Below are 15,899 nucleotides of genomic sequence, written 5' to 3'. Positions count from 1 at the left end.
CACCCTGCCAGGCAAGGAGGTTCCTTTCCCTGACACCCCTAAGTCTTTGTTTGTTTTTTGTTTTTTGGGCCACACCCATTTGACGCTCAGGGGTTACTCCTGGCCATGCGCTCAGAAATCGCCCCTGGCTTGGGGGACCATATGGGACGCCAGGGGATCGAACCGCGGTCTTGATCCTTGGCTAGCGCTTGCAAGGCAGACACCTTACCTCTAGCGCCACCTTCCCGGCCCCACCCCTAAGTCTTTGTTGACAGTAGCTCAACCTGAACTCTTGGCCAACCTGCAACAGCACAGACTTGGAAGATAGTAGGAGTCAGTAAATGTTTGCCGAATGAATTAACTGTCAAAGACACATTCCCATGAGCCAGCTACTTGACTGGATTACAGGAGTCTGGCCAATACCTGGTATCTCCTTTCAAAATGTCTAGCATGAAGACATTAAATGCACTAAACAAAACCCAGAGCTTTTCAGGTTTTCCATATGCATGGAGTGCCTATCTAGTACCTGTAGGAGAGAGCCCCCCTTTTAAACTATAGGGGCATGCACTTTTTGAGCATCATGTTTCTCCAAGAGATACAGGGAAGCCTGATTCATTAGGCAATAACTCTTCCTTCACATGGACAAAAAAAAAAATCCATGTCGAGGGCCTTAGAGATAGCATGGACGTAGGGCATTTGCCTTGCATGCAGAAGGATGGTGGTTCGAATCCCGGCATCCCATATGGTCCCCTGAGCCTGCCAGGAGTGATTTCTGATCACAGAGCCAGGAGTAATCCCGGAGCACTGCCAGGTGTGACCCAAGAAACAAACAAACAAAAATCCATGTCTACTTCCCAAATTAACTCAAACTGTTTTTGAATGCCAGTGTGACTTGATTTTCTTTTTAATGAAGTACCGTATTTTCCGGCGTATAAGACAACCAGGCTTATATATATAAGATGACCCCCTAATTTTGCAGTTAAAACATAGGTTTAGGCCTATATTCGCTGTACCAAACAGAACGTTTCTGTGCTGCATGTGCTACATGTGTTCCTGTGCTCATGTACCACAGTGAGCCAATCACAACAAGCAAAGGTTCAAAGGTTATACTATAATAGATGTCCTCTCTGACTCTGGCCAATCTGAGCAGGCTTTTTACAGTGTAGATTCGGATATAGAACACTGTATAATCTGCATGCATCAAAAGCCTGCTCGGATTGGCTGATCTAGAGAGGCGGTCCGAGCAGCCTGGCAGTGATTGGTGCAGGATCGAGCTGAAAAATTCGTTTTGTGGCACTATTCAGACAATTTTCGTTTAGTGGCATATTGAAACATTTTTCAGGATATACTCAGCGTATAAGACGACCCCCGATTTTCGGCTGACTTTATTTTTTTGTTTCAAAAGTCGTCTTATACGCCGAAAAAATACTGTAATAATTTTATCTGGGACACGTGACAGAGCAGAGAAATCACACACCAAACTGGGAGATACAGGATAGTAGAGTGGCATGTATGAACCTTTATTTTCTTTTTTTGTTTGTTTGTTTTGTTTGTTTTAGGGCCACATCCAACAGCACTCAGAGATTACTCCTGACTCTGTACTCAGATATTACTCCTGGCAGGCTTAGGGGACCATACAGGATACTGGGAATCAAGTCCGGGTTGGCAGTGTGCAAGGAGAACACCCTACCCACTGTGCTATCACTCCAGCCCCAACACCTTTATGTTCTTTTTTCTTTTTTCTTTTACCTTTATGTTCTTAAATCAACAATCAAGTACTACTCGGGATTACTGCACAGCATTAAGCCTGTCAAGCAGAATGTTGTAAACAGCTCAATGTGGAGAGCAGCACAAGGGTTAAAGCTCTTGCCCTCGTTCAAATCTCAGCCCTACACATAGTTCCATAAGCATCCCGGGGTTCACTCCTGGGAACAGCCCCTGAGCATAGTTCAATTCTGGCCCACACCCCATACAGATCCCCAACAGACCCCCAAAAAAGAAAATACCTCAACATTCAAGGAAGTTGTAAATAAATCAAACTGCCCTGGCCTTCATTATTGGGTGCACAGAACTAAGAGCATCAGCCTGCAGGGCACAAGGTGGTACACCTATGCAGGAAGCACCGATTATGAGAAGCCCCTTCTTTCATATTCCCCATTTCTGCAGTCATTATCCTCCAATAGCCAGAAACCCAATATACGTGAGTACCTTTGCATCCACTCTAACTACATTCTTCCTAAATGGATCCCATTGCTCCCAGATCACATATGTGTACTAACAAAGCAGCACCTGGCAAGTCCCTGACCAGCACAGTGATATGCACATACATGACTTTACAACTCAGTTCCCTATGCCACAAAATGGTCCTTGGGACCGCAGGCTAAAAGTGGTATTCCTTTTATTTATTTGGGGAGGGGGTGGGCCATACCCAGTTGCACTCAGGGGTTCTGGCTCTCTGTGTTCAGAAATCACCTCTGGCTCGGGGAAACATTTGAAATGCCAGGGATCAAACCAGGTCCATCCTGGATCAGCCCCATGCAAGGCAGACACCCTACCGCTGTGCTATCTCTCTAAAAAAATATAAAATAAATAAATATTTTATACATAAAATATAGCTCCTAAAAGCTATATTCCTGATAACAGTTTCCACTTCAAAGACAAGGCAGAAACCCAACAAGTAAGCGAACTCACAGAGAAAGAAGCTGCTATCAATGCACATGGCTTTAAAGTCATAGACCAGGCCCTATTTTGCTTTTCTCAAGAGATTGTACTAGGGGCCTGGAGAGATAGCACAGCGGCGTTTGCCTTGCAAGCAGCCGATCCAGGACCAAAGGTGGTTGGTTCAAATCCCGGTGTCCCATATGGTCCTCCGTGCCTGCCGGGAGCTATTTCTGAGCAGACAGCCAGGAGTAACCCCTGAGCACCGCCGGGTGTGGCCCAAAAACCAAAAAAAAAAAAAAAAAGAGAGAGAGATTTTACTAATCGCCTGAGCATGCAAGCTGCCCAGAAGCTGTTTACAATGCCCTAGTTTTGTTGCTATTGTCATTTCCTGCAAATGATGGGAGCTGCAGAGAGCTTAGTCCTGTTAGTGTCACAAGCCTGGAGTCCCTGGGGGGGGGGGTTTGAGTCCTTTAGTCCAGTGTTTCTCAACTGGGGGCCCTATGAACCTCTGTGGTGATCCAGAATATGCCAACGGGCTACAGGTGAAAATCATGTAAATGGCGATTAGAGTACAAGACCTTGGGATTAAGCAACGGGATGGGGTCCACTGGAAGCAGGGATCTCAAACTCAATTTACCTGGGGGCCGCAGGAGGCAAAGTCGGGGTGATCCTTGAGTGTAAAGTCAGTAGTAAGCCTTGAACATTGGGGGGTGTGACCCAAACAACTAAAACAAAACAAAACAAAACAAAAAGATTCCTCTAGGACAGGGACACAAAATGTTGTAGAGGGCCATTTACGGCCCGTGGGCCTCGAGTTTGAGAACCCTGACTGGAAGGAAGGTGATCACTGTCCCAGGGAAATGCTGTTCCCACAAGTCTGGGGGCTTCCTCCTTCAATGTTTCTTCCTCTCCAAACAAACCCTGCAGCAGTCCCAGTCACAGAACAGGAATCCTGACAGCAGGAGCTCCAGCCACTCTGGCACAAAGTCTGAGCTATGCCAACCCCATCACACCCATCACCCCATCCTCAGAAGTAAGAGCTGGACCACAAGACCCAACGATCCTCCACAGGAAGGCCCATCTCAGCTCCAGGTCGCACCTCCCAGAACCCCCAGCTTGTATATGTAGGCTGATATGCGCATCATTTCATGGCTCCCCAAATCTAAAGAAGCAAAGCCTCTATCAGACACTCCTCCCGCAGCAAACCTCACCCCAAATCCATGACACTAAGCCTCACTGCACAAAGCTCAGATGAAGCTCAGATGGGGCTCAGGGGGCCCAGCCAGTGTACCCACCAACCCGGAATCAACCTCTTTTCGTCACAGACCCCCTCCTCCAATTGCTTCGGCTTTTGTGCATCTTCCTCTTTCAGTTCCCCTTCTCCCCTCCTGCTGCCTTTGTCTGACAGGACAGAGCAAAGAACCAAGGCAGCACTATCCATCCCAGCCACTCCGGATCCTGCAACTTCACAAGCTCAAGCCACGGAAGTGTCTCAGCTTTGTAGAAGTTTAATTCCTAGCACTACTCATAAAAAAAAAAAAAAATGGCCAGTTTTGGGACTTGCTTCCCAAACAACTGAATAGTCAAAACAACAATTTGTCAGGGCCAGAACAATAGTACAGCAGGTAGGGCACTTGCGTAGCCTCCAAGTGGTCTCCCAAGTTCACCAGGAGTGATTCCTGAGTGCACACCCAGGCATAAGCCCTGAACACTACCAGGTGTGGCCTCAAAACAAAACAACAATAATTTTCCCGGTGTTTGGTGTTTTCTCAATCCAAAATTGGAAGGATAATCAGGTACCTAGCTTCTCTCTCCACACCATCAGGCCTACAATCCTCTGGAGGCTAAACCCTGGCCTTGGCCACTCCCTCCACCGGGATGTGCTCCAAACTGCTCACCTGTCTCAGAACAGCCAACCCTGTGCCCTCTGACAGCTTCGTGGGCACCAGGCAGGAAGAGAACCGAACACTCCCCACCAGGAGGAGGGGAATGTAGGGCAGGGACAGACTTGAAAAGGATCAATCCAACACTCACACAAGCAGAGGGGAGACCTGGTTTCCCCCCAACTCCCGCCAACCACCACTACCACCCCCACCCCAGGGCTGTCCTTGAGCAGATTATGCAAGTTCCAGTCTAGCTGAGCTATGAGGAGCCAGTGCTGGCTGGAAACTAGGAGGGAACAGTGGACCAGGCTCAGCACTAGGTAACACTTACATAACTGTATGCAGCGAAGCCTGTCAGGGTGGGACAGAGCTGCCTTGACTCATCAGCTACATGGCAGTGACAGCTGCTCCATTCACTGCAGCCTCCCTGCCACCAACACACAGGCACCCCCAAAACCACGCCCTTGAATTCAAAGCATCCCAGGGCCCATCAGGCACACACACCCCCAAAGCCTGGGAAAGGCTCAGTGTGCGGATGCCAAGGCCAAGCAGGGTGAATATCCCATAAGGACAGACCATCTTCTAGGGATATGAATGGTTTTCTAAGAGAAAAAAACAAACAGAAACATGGGATCTGACGATGACTAAGTACAGGAAAGATGACAGACCTGGGAGAAGTAGATGCTCCCTCTGCAGGGAAGTTGCAGCATCAGCCGGGTGGAGGTGGGGAACCCCACCATGTGCACCCCCAAACCCACTTTGGCCTAAAGATAGCTGAATTCAGGGGCGTAGTCCTGAGACCAAACACCCTGGAAATGAGCTATGCCACTGCTGACTCAGAGCTGAGCGTGAACTTTGCTCAAAGAGCTCAGAAAAATCCCTCAATGGTGACTGGTATGTCTCACTTGGGAAGGAGAAGTAGGGGTGGAGCGATAACAGCAGCAGGGCATTTGCCTTGCATGCATACAATCTGGGACAGACCAGGGCTCGATCCCCTGCATCCCATATGGTCATCCACACCTGCCAGGAGTGATTTCTAAGTGCAGAGCCAGGAGTACCCAAGATTGCTGCCAGGTGTGACCCAAAAACTAAAAACCAAAAAAAAAGAAAAAGAAAAAGAAGTAAAACAGGCTGGAGAAACACGACAACAGGAGGGCACAGGGTCAACCTGGATTCAATGCCCTACCAAGAGTTAAGCCCTGAGAACATAGCCTAGAGTAAGTCCTGAGCATCACTGAGTGTGGCTCAAATGCAAAAACAGAAAAAAGAAAAAGGTGGGGTGAGCTACCTCACACCAAACAAGAGCTACGTATAGCACTATCCTTCTGGAGAAAGATCCAGGCAAAGCTGAGTGGGTACAACCCCACGGCAATTCCTCAGCTCAGACCCACTTTTGTGGCACTTCCCAAGTCAACCAAACAGGGCCTCACAGGGTGCTCAACGGTGTGGGTGGTAACACAAGTTCCAGACACACCCTCAACGTCCACCAATAGGGATAAAAACTAAAGTAAAGGGGCCAAGAGATAGCATGGAGGTAAGGCAAGGCATGCCTTGAATGCAGAAGGACAGTGGTTCGCATCCCGGCATCCCATATGGTCCCCCGAGCCTGCCAGGAGCAATTTCTGAGCGTAAAGCCAGGAGAAACCCCTGAGAACTGCTGAGTGTGACCCAAAAACAAAAACAAAAAAAAAACTAAAGTACCAGCCAGAGACCTAGTACAGAAGGGGATGTTGACTCTAGCTGAAAGCCCTGACACCACATATAAGGGTAGAGTCATTCCTAAAAACAGGAATAACTCCTGAGTACCACCAGATATGGCCCTCATCAAAAAGTAACATAAATGGGGGATAAGGGAGTTAAAAAGCAATATAAGTAGAGCAACTGCCTTATATGTACTAGCCCTCATATTTAACACCTGGCATTGCATACATGTCTCCCCAAACATCATGAGGAGGGACCCTGGTGTTAGGCAAAAGAAAGTGTGGTGATTTTTATATGGTGGCATTAAAAAAAAAAAAGACACAGTAAGACAAAAAAGCAAGTCAAGAAAATCTGTGATGCCTGGAATTAGAAGGAAACCTTTTAACTTCTACATCTACACATTCATAGAACTTAATGGCTAGAGAGAAGAAAGTCCAATAAATCAATTATGGCAGTTTCAGGGTTGTTTGGGGAAAGTAAAGGAGGTTAAGATAGGGCATTCTAAGCCGGAGAGATAGCATGGAGGTAGGGCATTTGCCTTGTATGCAGAAGGATGGTGGTTTGAATCCAGGCATCCCATATGGTCCCCCAAGCCTCAAGGAGCGATTTCTGAGCGTAGAACCAGGAGTAACCCCTGAGCGCTGCCGGGTGTGACCCAAAAACAAAAACCAAAAAAATAAATAAATAAAATAAAAAGAATGAAAAAAATTAGGGGGCCAGAGAGATAGCTAGCAGGTAGGGGCGTTTGCCTACAAGCAACCAACCTAGGTTCAATTCCTGACATCCCATATGGTCTCCAGAGCCTGCCAGGAATAATTTCTGAGCACAGGTCCAGGAGTAACCTCTGAGCATCACCAGATGGAGCCAGGAGTAAGCCCTGAGCACCATCAGTGTGCCCCAAAGCCCCCCACACACACACACACAAGTACACACGCACACACACAAAAAAAGGGGGGGATGTTAATGCACCCATTATATCTGTTATATAGTTTATATATATATATATATATATATATATAGTTATAGCTATATAGTGCCCTTATTGCAACAAGTCACACTGTAAGAGCTGAGGGAGCAGCTTTGTGTAATGATTCTCAGGTTCAAACACACAGGTAACAGGGCCTTGGGGAGGTACATTCACTCCAGGTAACTCCCGCACCAACATTTCTGTGCCTAATGTACAGAAGACCACCTAAGGCACCTGTTCAAAAGCCACATCCTGTCATCTCAAGACACATAAGTCACCAGTCCAGTATTCACATCCACAAATGCTCCCTCAGAAGTGCCCACACAAAGTAATACCCAAAGTGACCGAAGACAAAGAATGGAAGGAGCCCAGGCCCCTTCTAGAAGAGTAGGGAGGGGCCTGAGTGATAGCACAGCAGTAGGGCATTTGCCTTGCATGCTGCTAATCCAGGATGGATGTGGGTTCAATCCCCAGCATCCCATATGGTTCCCCAAGCCAGGAGTGATTTCTGAGTGCAGAGCCAGGAGTAACCCCTGAACGCTGCTGGGGGTGGTCCAAAAAACCAAAAAATAAATAAACAAATAGATAACTAAATAAATAAATAAATAAAACAACTAAGAATAGGGAGTGAAGAGGTCAGTCATGGGACTGTGGCCTCTTCTGCACTCACTCCCTCTCACAGCCTCATTCTGCTCCTCTGAGCAGTGGATAATGACAGCACCTTCTGCATGGCATCACACAGCATGGACACCAGGAGCACTGCCCAGAGGAGGGTGTCAACTTCTGTCTAGCCCTTCTGTACCCCATTCTTCCTCCAATCCATTCTGTACCCCAAAAGCAGATCAGCTTGTTATCTATTCATCTTAAGGTAGGAGTCAGCCAAAGAGAGGCACTGACAGGACTTGGCGGGCCCTTGCTGCTGGGCTTCTTAAGTGACTACTCAAGTTCCAGCTTCTACCAGGAGGGTCCTTCCCAGATCTCCCCAGGTGTCCACACATAGGCCCAAGGGAGTAAGGACTCAGGAACCGACACTCTGTCCAATCTGGACACGATTCCCTCTGCAATAGCTTTGATGGCCTGTGGGAATGTGCACCTGATTCTGCCAAGACACAACCCACAGTGCAGACACACACACACACACGCACACACACACACACACACAAATACATGAGTCCCTTGGTTCCCCCTTATCAAGGGAGATCTGTAGAATACTTTCGATCTTCTACAAGAGCTGTAACAGCTGTGACACGGGAGGAACATCAGGACAGCCAGAACTGAGCACAGAAGCACCTGTACTAAAAGTAACACTGCCCCTGCCAGAGGCCAGTCAGCCTCTGCAAACAGGGTATGGGGCCCATCCCTCCAGGAGCTTCACACCTGCACTTCTCAGCAGAAGGAGGCAGCCAGGAACAGCCTGCTGTGCCCTCCAGATACTGGCAGAACTGCGTGTTCTCTCTATCTCTGTCTGTCTCTCTCTCCCCCTCCCTCCCTTCCTCTATCCCTCTGTCCTCTTCCTCTGTCCCCTCCTGGGTCACCATACACACACACAAACCTGTAGTTCCTCTGCACTGCTCCTGGGTCAGCATACTCTCTATCTCTATCTCTGTCTGTCTCTCCCTCAGCACTTGTCCTTCACACGCACGCACGCACACACACACACACACACACACACAGAGCTTTCCAGGCGTCACTTCTATTTTAAACTCCCTGTGACTGGGCTGCTGCCAGCACACCTTCTTTATGGCTCAAGAGAATGCTGCTGATGGGGCAGCCTGTCCCCTACCCAGGGGAGAAGGCCTGGGTTGAGGGGGCAGCAGGTTTGGGTCTGGGTCCGGGTCCCAGAAGCACTGCCAAGGCTCCTGTTTGACCTCGGGCACAAGTTTCCCAGAACCTGCTGCCAGGTTCAACCCCATGGGGTACAAACAGTGCATAGGCAGGTAGACTCACCAGCCAAATAGATCCAACACCACCGATTTCTGGGTGTGACCTTGGGCAAGTCCCCACCTGTCTGAATCTCGTTTCCCTACAGCTCGTGGCTGAGCATGGAATGAGACTGTAGGGCGGACCGCTTAGCACAAGGGCAGGGACCACGTGGGGGCAAGATAGAGGATAGCTATGTGGAATCTAATTCTCGCTACAGTCATGGCTGCTGTGCAGGGTACCGAAAGGTCACCCTGAGTCCCAGGGTCCAAAGTCCTCCCCAGCCACAATGAGGCATTGTTCAGCACCACTGCCCAGCCAGGGCCTGAGAGGACACCTCCCACCACAACCCTGGAGAGTGGACCCTTCCCAAAGAGAGCCCGTGCCACTAACCACACAACAGACATGCGCGACTCCCCAGACCACCATGTCCAAGAGCAAGCCAGCCTGCAGCCAGCCATGCACCCCCTCCCCTCTCTACTCCCCACGGACATCCGCACCCAGGAGCTCCCTGCAGTGACTACAACTGTGAGTGGGAGAGGAACGTAGGGTGGCCCGACAGCTCCACCCCTGACCTGTGAACCGGGAGGGTGCAGACCTCTCATACAGAGCTGGGATGGTAGGCACAGGGCCTCAACACAGATGAAGCCCCGAGAGGGAATGAACACTCTCAACAATGAATGATCACTTACAACCACACATATACAGGGACTCAGAGACCAGGTAAACGCTAGCAGGGGCAAGGGTACCCCAGCACCCTGACGGACACCAGTCTGAAGTAGCCCTGGTCCTCTGTACACCTGTAGGTGTGACTCCCACAATAACAAAATTAAATGAGAAATGCCAACTCTGCCATTGTTGTTGTTGGACCATACTCAGAGGGGCAGAGGATATAGTGAATGGAACCCAGGCCTCCCATATGCAGAGCATGCAGTCAGACCATTGAAGTTTGGCCCTTTTTTTTCTGGAAGTGTCAACGATAAACCTCAGAATCTCAGGATCTCTGTGAGGTTTGTGCTAGATCTCTGAATCGTATCCCTAGCCCCTTATCACTGAGGCATAAGCACCCTAAGGAGGTCACCCCACAAAGGCGTCTGAGTCCCTCCCACGCAACATGGGGCACAGAGAAAACTCCATCAAGGCCAAGATGGACTTCAGCACCCCAGGGGTCTGACCACCATCAGTAGAGGTGAAAATCCCCCATAAATCCAACAGGAACAGAAGCCCAACTCCCTCCTGTAATACCCCCCTGGGCTGTGTCTACAGACCGTGTATGCAACCTATAGAGAAGCAGAAAAGAGACGAAGAAAAAACTCAGGGTAGAAGGCCGGAGCAATAGCACAATGATAAGGCATTTGCCTCGCACGTGGATGATGGGGCCAGACCTAAGTTCAATCCCTGACATTCCATATGGTTCCCTGAGCCTACCAGAAGCGATTTCTGATTGCAGAGCTAGGAGTAATCTCTGGGCCCAAAAACCCAAAAAAAGAAAAAAGAAAACCTCAGGGTAGGCCCTTCCCACCCTACCAACAGCTGAGCACTTTCCCATTCAGGGCTCCTTTTTCGCAGAGAATAAGAGACCCAACCACCATCACAGTGGAAAGAAATCTAGGTGTGGAGAATCCTCCTCCCAGATCGCCAAGCCTTCAAGCCCAGAAACACCAGTTCTACGAGTTCCCCCTGAGGCTCAGGCTGGCAGTGCGAAAAAGGCAAGAAGGCAAATAGCACATGTCAAGCTGTGACTCCAAACTCCAGCAGCTCTGCCTCCGGCTGCAGTGTGCCTGACTCACTGAAGATCTGTGGGTCAGTTGGGCATGCCTGTTTTCAGGAAGCGGATGTGCAGTGTGGGTCCCTCAAAGCGGATATCCAGGACAGAAGGACAATGGTCTGAGCCTGCAGCCACCCCCTCCTTCCCACTCATTAATCCCACAAGTACTCGAGCGCTGGGGACAGGCCACATGGTAAAACTATCTCTCTGGCAAAAGGGTGAGCGGCCTGTCCATAAAAAGCCAGAGAGCGGTCACCCACGCGGCCCCTTCTCAAATGCCTAACGGGGGTGCAGCCAACGCAAAACGTCAAGGGCTTGGGCCTGACCCTGTAGGAATTCGTTCCAGAGCTGAAGCGGAGAATGGAGACGCGCCTGGTTAGTCTGACCTGGTCTGGTCAACAGCATGCAGGGGAATGAAGGAGTCCTGGATCCGAGAGGGGTCTACAGTTGGGCCCTCAAACCAGCTCTTAGTTCAGATCTGCTACTGCAGTCTTGACCTTGTCTTTTGCAAACTTAAAAAAAGGCCTTCCCTCCTGCTCCCGAAATATCCTGAAAGTGGCCCAAAACGTGGCTCACAGATGCTCGCAATGCTTCAGCGAGGGAGAGAAAAACACTGCTCCCACTCCACAGATGAGAAAACCGAGGCCTGGGCTCCCGGCAGTGGTATGACCTTGGACAAGTTCCCGGGGCCTCGGAGCCCATTTCCCAAGACGCACTGGAGCTTTTGGTGAATGAATGACCGAGCGAACCAGGGATCCCTCCTAGAGCCCAGAAAGCCACGTCGTTCCCCGCTAGGCTCCTTTTCCCCCCTCGCAGAACCCCAGGCCGAGGCCGGAGCGTGAGGCCCTGCGGCCTATAAGTCGACTCCCAGGTTCCTATTCCGCCCCGGCAGGCACTGCCCGCGCGGACAGTGCCAGGCGCGCACCGGCCGGGCCTGGGGTTGCTGGCCTCGGCGGTGACAAGCGGCCACCGCATGGCGCGCGCTGCGGGGGTGGCGGCAGATCCCTGGCTCCAAGGCCAGAGGGCGCCGCCGGGAAGGTCACCTAGACCCGCAGCCGGCCGCCACCCTTCACTCCGCGTGTCCCCGCGGGTCTGGCTGCCAGTCGCGGGCGCCTCCGGATGTCCGGCCTCCAGCTCCCCGCCCAGCCCGCTCGGCGCCGGCCCGCGCGGCCTGCCCTGTCCGCAGCGGAGAAGCAACGAGGCCTGCGCTACTGCTGCCCCGCTGGGCCGGGCCGCGCCGGATCCCGGGCCCCACGCCCTCTCCCAGGTCCTCCCCGCCTGCTCTCCCGGAATCCCGCGTGCAACCTGGGGCGCACGCCGAGCCCGGACCCCGGCCCGCGGCGCCTACCTCGGAGGTGGTGGCGCGGGCTCCGCAGCAGCTACGGCGGGGGCTGCAGCGGGAGGAACGGAGCGCGCGGCGGGGCCAAGGGCGGAGCGGAGCGGCGCGGACGGCGGCGGCGCGGACCCGCCCCGACCCGGGCGCGCCGGGCCCGCCGAGCTCCGCCCCTGCAGCCCGCCCGGACACCGCCCCGGCCCGAGGGCACCGCAGCGGCCCGCTCTGCGCGCCCTGCCCTCTTACCTTACTGCGCTGCGCCCCTCGGTGCCCGCCACGGACGCGTGTGCCGGGGGCGAATGCGGACACCACGTGGGGTGCCCGCGTGCGCCCTAGCGCGGAGTGGCGTGTTGCTGACGTGTGCGCCCGGTGTGCGTGCACAAGGACACGCGTGTCCACCGCCCTCTCCCGCAGCCTCTGCTGGACACCTCCCGCCCGGCGTGGTCGCTTAGCCTTCAGGGATGAAGGGGGTTGCGCTTTCGGGTCACTGCGCTGGGGACCCTGGAGGCAAAGGCGCACGGGGTTCTTGTGCCTCTGGCTGAACGCAAAGACTTCACTCTCCAGCCCACCCCAGCCCCAGGAGTTGATGCAATGGGGGGGGTGGGGGGTCAGGGTGGTCCAGACACCGTGCGGGGTGCCTGGGCTGGCTGGAAGACTTGGAGATGTAGGCAGCACGAATACATTGTTGTTGCTCCGCTTCCTGCTAGTGACACAATGTTTCCTGCGTCCAGGACCTCCCGGCGGTGGCCCTTGGGAAAAGTTCCCAGTTTAGGATGCCAGTCATTGGTGTTTTACCTATATCCAGCTGCTAAGCAGTCATTTTTAGCACCTTTAAAAGTGAAAAAGTGGGGCCGGGCGGTGGCGCTAGAGGTAAGGTGCCTTGCCTTGCCTGCGCTAGCCTAGGACGGACCGCGGTTCGATCCCCCCGGCGTCCCATATGGTCCCCCAAGCCAGGAGTAACTTCTGAGCGCATAGCCAGGAGTAACCCCTGAGCATCACCAGGTGTGGCCCAAAAACCAAAAAAAAAAAAAAAAAGAAAGAAAAAAAAGAAAAAAAAAAGTGAAAAAGTCTGAGGTCGGAGCTGTGGCGCAGGGCGTAAGGCGTCTGCCTTGTACGCACTAGCCTAGGACGCTCAGGAGCGATTTCTGAGCGCATAGCCAGGAGTAAACACACACACACACACACACACACACACACACACACACAGCGTCACCGGGTGTGGCCCAAAAACCAAAAAAAGTGAAAAACTAAAGTGATGTTCTGAAGGTTTATTTTGGAGGGGGTTGTTTTGGTTTTTTGGTTGGGGGCTTTACATCTGGCAATGCCAGGGGTTACTCCTGGCTCCGCACTCAAATATTAAGCATGGCGATGCTCTGGGGACCATATGGGATGTCGGGGATCAAACCCAAGTTGTCAGCATGTAAGGCAAGAGTCTGCTGGCTCTAGTAAAGCAAGATTTACATGAATATCCTTTGTGTCCTCTACTGAGTCAGGGGAGATGGTGCGGCGTGGTTATGGTCAGCCAGTGCCACCGCACACACACTCACCCCACACACAATCCTTTGCCCCAGGAAATGGCATCCAGCCACGTAAACGTGTGTAGAGTAAGCGTCGGAGCCCTGTCTCAGGAGCCAGCAGTCCCTAAACAGGTGGTCTCTCATTCACCACTAACTCAGGCATCCAAAGAAGGGCTCTAGTCAAAGGAATGGATTTGTGGGTGGCTGAAGGTTCTGCCACACCCTTTGCCTTTGGCCAACTCATGCCCTACCCTTGAAATGTCTTGGGCTGCAAAATCTGCACCTCCATCGCTCACAAACAACTGTGGCATGAACTGGAGGGTGTGACTTGGCCATGAGAACAGGTGCTGGAAAGAGGCTCCAGTAAGATTCCTGAGAGATAGTATAGCGGGTAAGGTGCTTGCTCATCTTGTACACTGCTGAGCCGGTGACTGTGGGCTGTTGAAGGGAGTCGTGGGGGTGAGGGGCAGCAGGCAGAGGGACAGAGTCATGGGTCCAACTGGGTAGTGTTTCTCACTTGGAGGCCATAGGGCCACTCTAGGCCTAACGATATTCCAAAGGGGTCACAGTGAATATCATCAATGGGTGACACAGCAAAAAATCAGAGAACCAAACAATAGGTCTTGTGCTGCACAAGGTCAAAAGGAAGAAAACAAGGCCAAAGAGGGGCCACAGTAGTAAAAAGTTAGTTGTGGAGGACCATTTTGGATGAAAAATGTGAGGAGGGACCAGAGCAATAGCACAGCGGTAGGGCATTTACCTTGCAGGCAGCCGACCCAGGACAGAGGGTAGTTCAAATCCAGGCATTCCATATAGTCCCCTGTGCCTGCCAGGAGCCATTTCTGAGTGCAGAGCCAGGAATAACCCCTGAGTGATGCCGGGTATGACTCAACACCCCCCCCCAAAAAAAGAAAGAAAAAGGTGAGAACATGTTTTTTGTTGTTGTTTGGTTTGGTTTGGTTTTGGGGTTTCACCTGGCTGCGCTCAAAGGTTACTCCAGGCTCTGTACTCAGAAATCACTCCTAGCAGGTACAGGAAACCATATGGGATGCCAGGATTCAAACCACCATCCATCCTGGATCTGTGCTCAAAAATTACTCCTTGGGCCGGAGCTGTATAGGGCACTTTCCTTCCATGCAGCTGACTCTCGTGAGCACTGCCAGGAATGACCCCTGATGCAGAACCAGGAATAACAACTAAGAACCGCCAGGTGTGGCCCCCCAAAAAAAAACATCACTCCTGGCAGGCTTGGGGGACCATATGGAGTGCTGGGGATCAAGCCTGAGTCTACCACGTGCAAGGCAAATGCCCAACCCACTGTGCTATTGCTCTGGCCTCAACCCTAAACTCTTTGGGATACAGGAAAATGGAGGTTCATGCTAGAACTCAGGGCAGGCTGGGGTCTGCAAGCTTCCTGACCCCCTCATATAAAGACCACTCTCAGAAGGTCCAGGAGAGAAAGCCACTAAGTCACTCAGGGGTGCTTTGACCAAAATCTCAAGCTGCCCAGAGAGCATGCCCTGGGTGAGGGACTCCAGGTAGAAGGAGGTAGGACTACAGGACCAAAGTGCTACTCCCCACCCCAGGGACTCCTTGTCAAGCTTCCTTTGAACATCTTCACCCAGGGGAGAGTTGACTCAGTCCCTCCAGCTCCACAGCCCTTCTGGGGCTCCCCAGATTACAGGTGAATCACCCTAGTAGTACCTTTTGAATCCTCTTAAAGATTTTGTACCCCTGGGCAATAGGCCCCACCTTTCAGCTTCTCTGTTGTGAGTTTCAAATACATGGGTATGGGAAAGAGAGTAAGGCACATAGGGTGCTTGCCTTGCATGAAGCTGACCTGGGTTGGATACCCAGCATTCCTGAGCACCACCAGGAAACCAAAATAAATAAATAATAAATAAACAAACCAGGGCCAGAGAGATAGCATGGAGGCAAGGCGTTTGCCTTTCATGCAGAAGGTTGGTGGTTTGAATCCCGGCATCCCATATGGTCCCCCCAGCCAGCCAGGAGCGGTTTCTGAGCGTGGATCCAGGAGTAACCCTTGAGCACTGCCGGGTGTGACCCAAAAACTAAATAAATAAATAAATAAATAAATAAATAAATAAATAAATAAATAAATAAACTAAAATCCACAGGTGGCCCAAGAGATAAGCAGGACACTTGCCTT

General features: G+C 51.7%; 1 protein-coding gene across 2 annotated transcripts in view; it reads right to left on the bottom strand.

Annotated features, from left to right (window-relative positions):
- The window catches only part of VDAC1 (voltage dependent anion channel 1), a 36,129-nt gene extending 23,552 nt beyond the window's left edge, over positions 1-12,577 (bottom strand). The window contains exon 1 of one of the 2 annotated variants that reach the window (XM_049786784.1): positions 12,459-12,577. The gene's annotated coding sequence lies outside the window, so the exon portion shown is untranslated. Of the gene's footprint in view, positions 1-12,227; positions 12,344-12,458 lie in introns of those variants that run through there. The other variant, XM_049786783.1, reaches the window with a different exon arrangement.
- Positions 12,578-15,899: the final 3,322 nt, after the last annotated feature.

Source organism: Suncus etruscus, chromosome 14 (genome assembly GCF_024139225.1).
Source record: "Suncus etruscus isolate mSunEtr1 chromosome 14, mSunEtr1.pri.cur, whole genome shotgun sequence".
NCBI classification, from domain to species: Eukaryota; Metazoa; Chordata; class Mammalia; order Eulipotyphla; family Soricidae; genus Suncus; species Suncus etruscus.
This window is presented reverse-complemented; position numbering and strand designations above follow the sequence as displayed.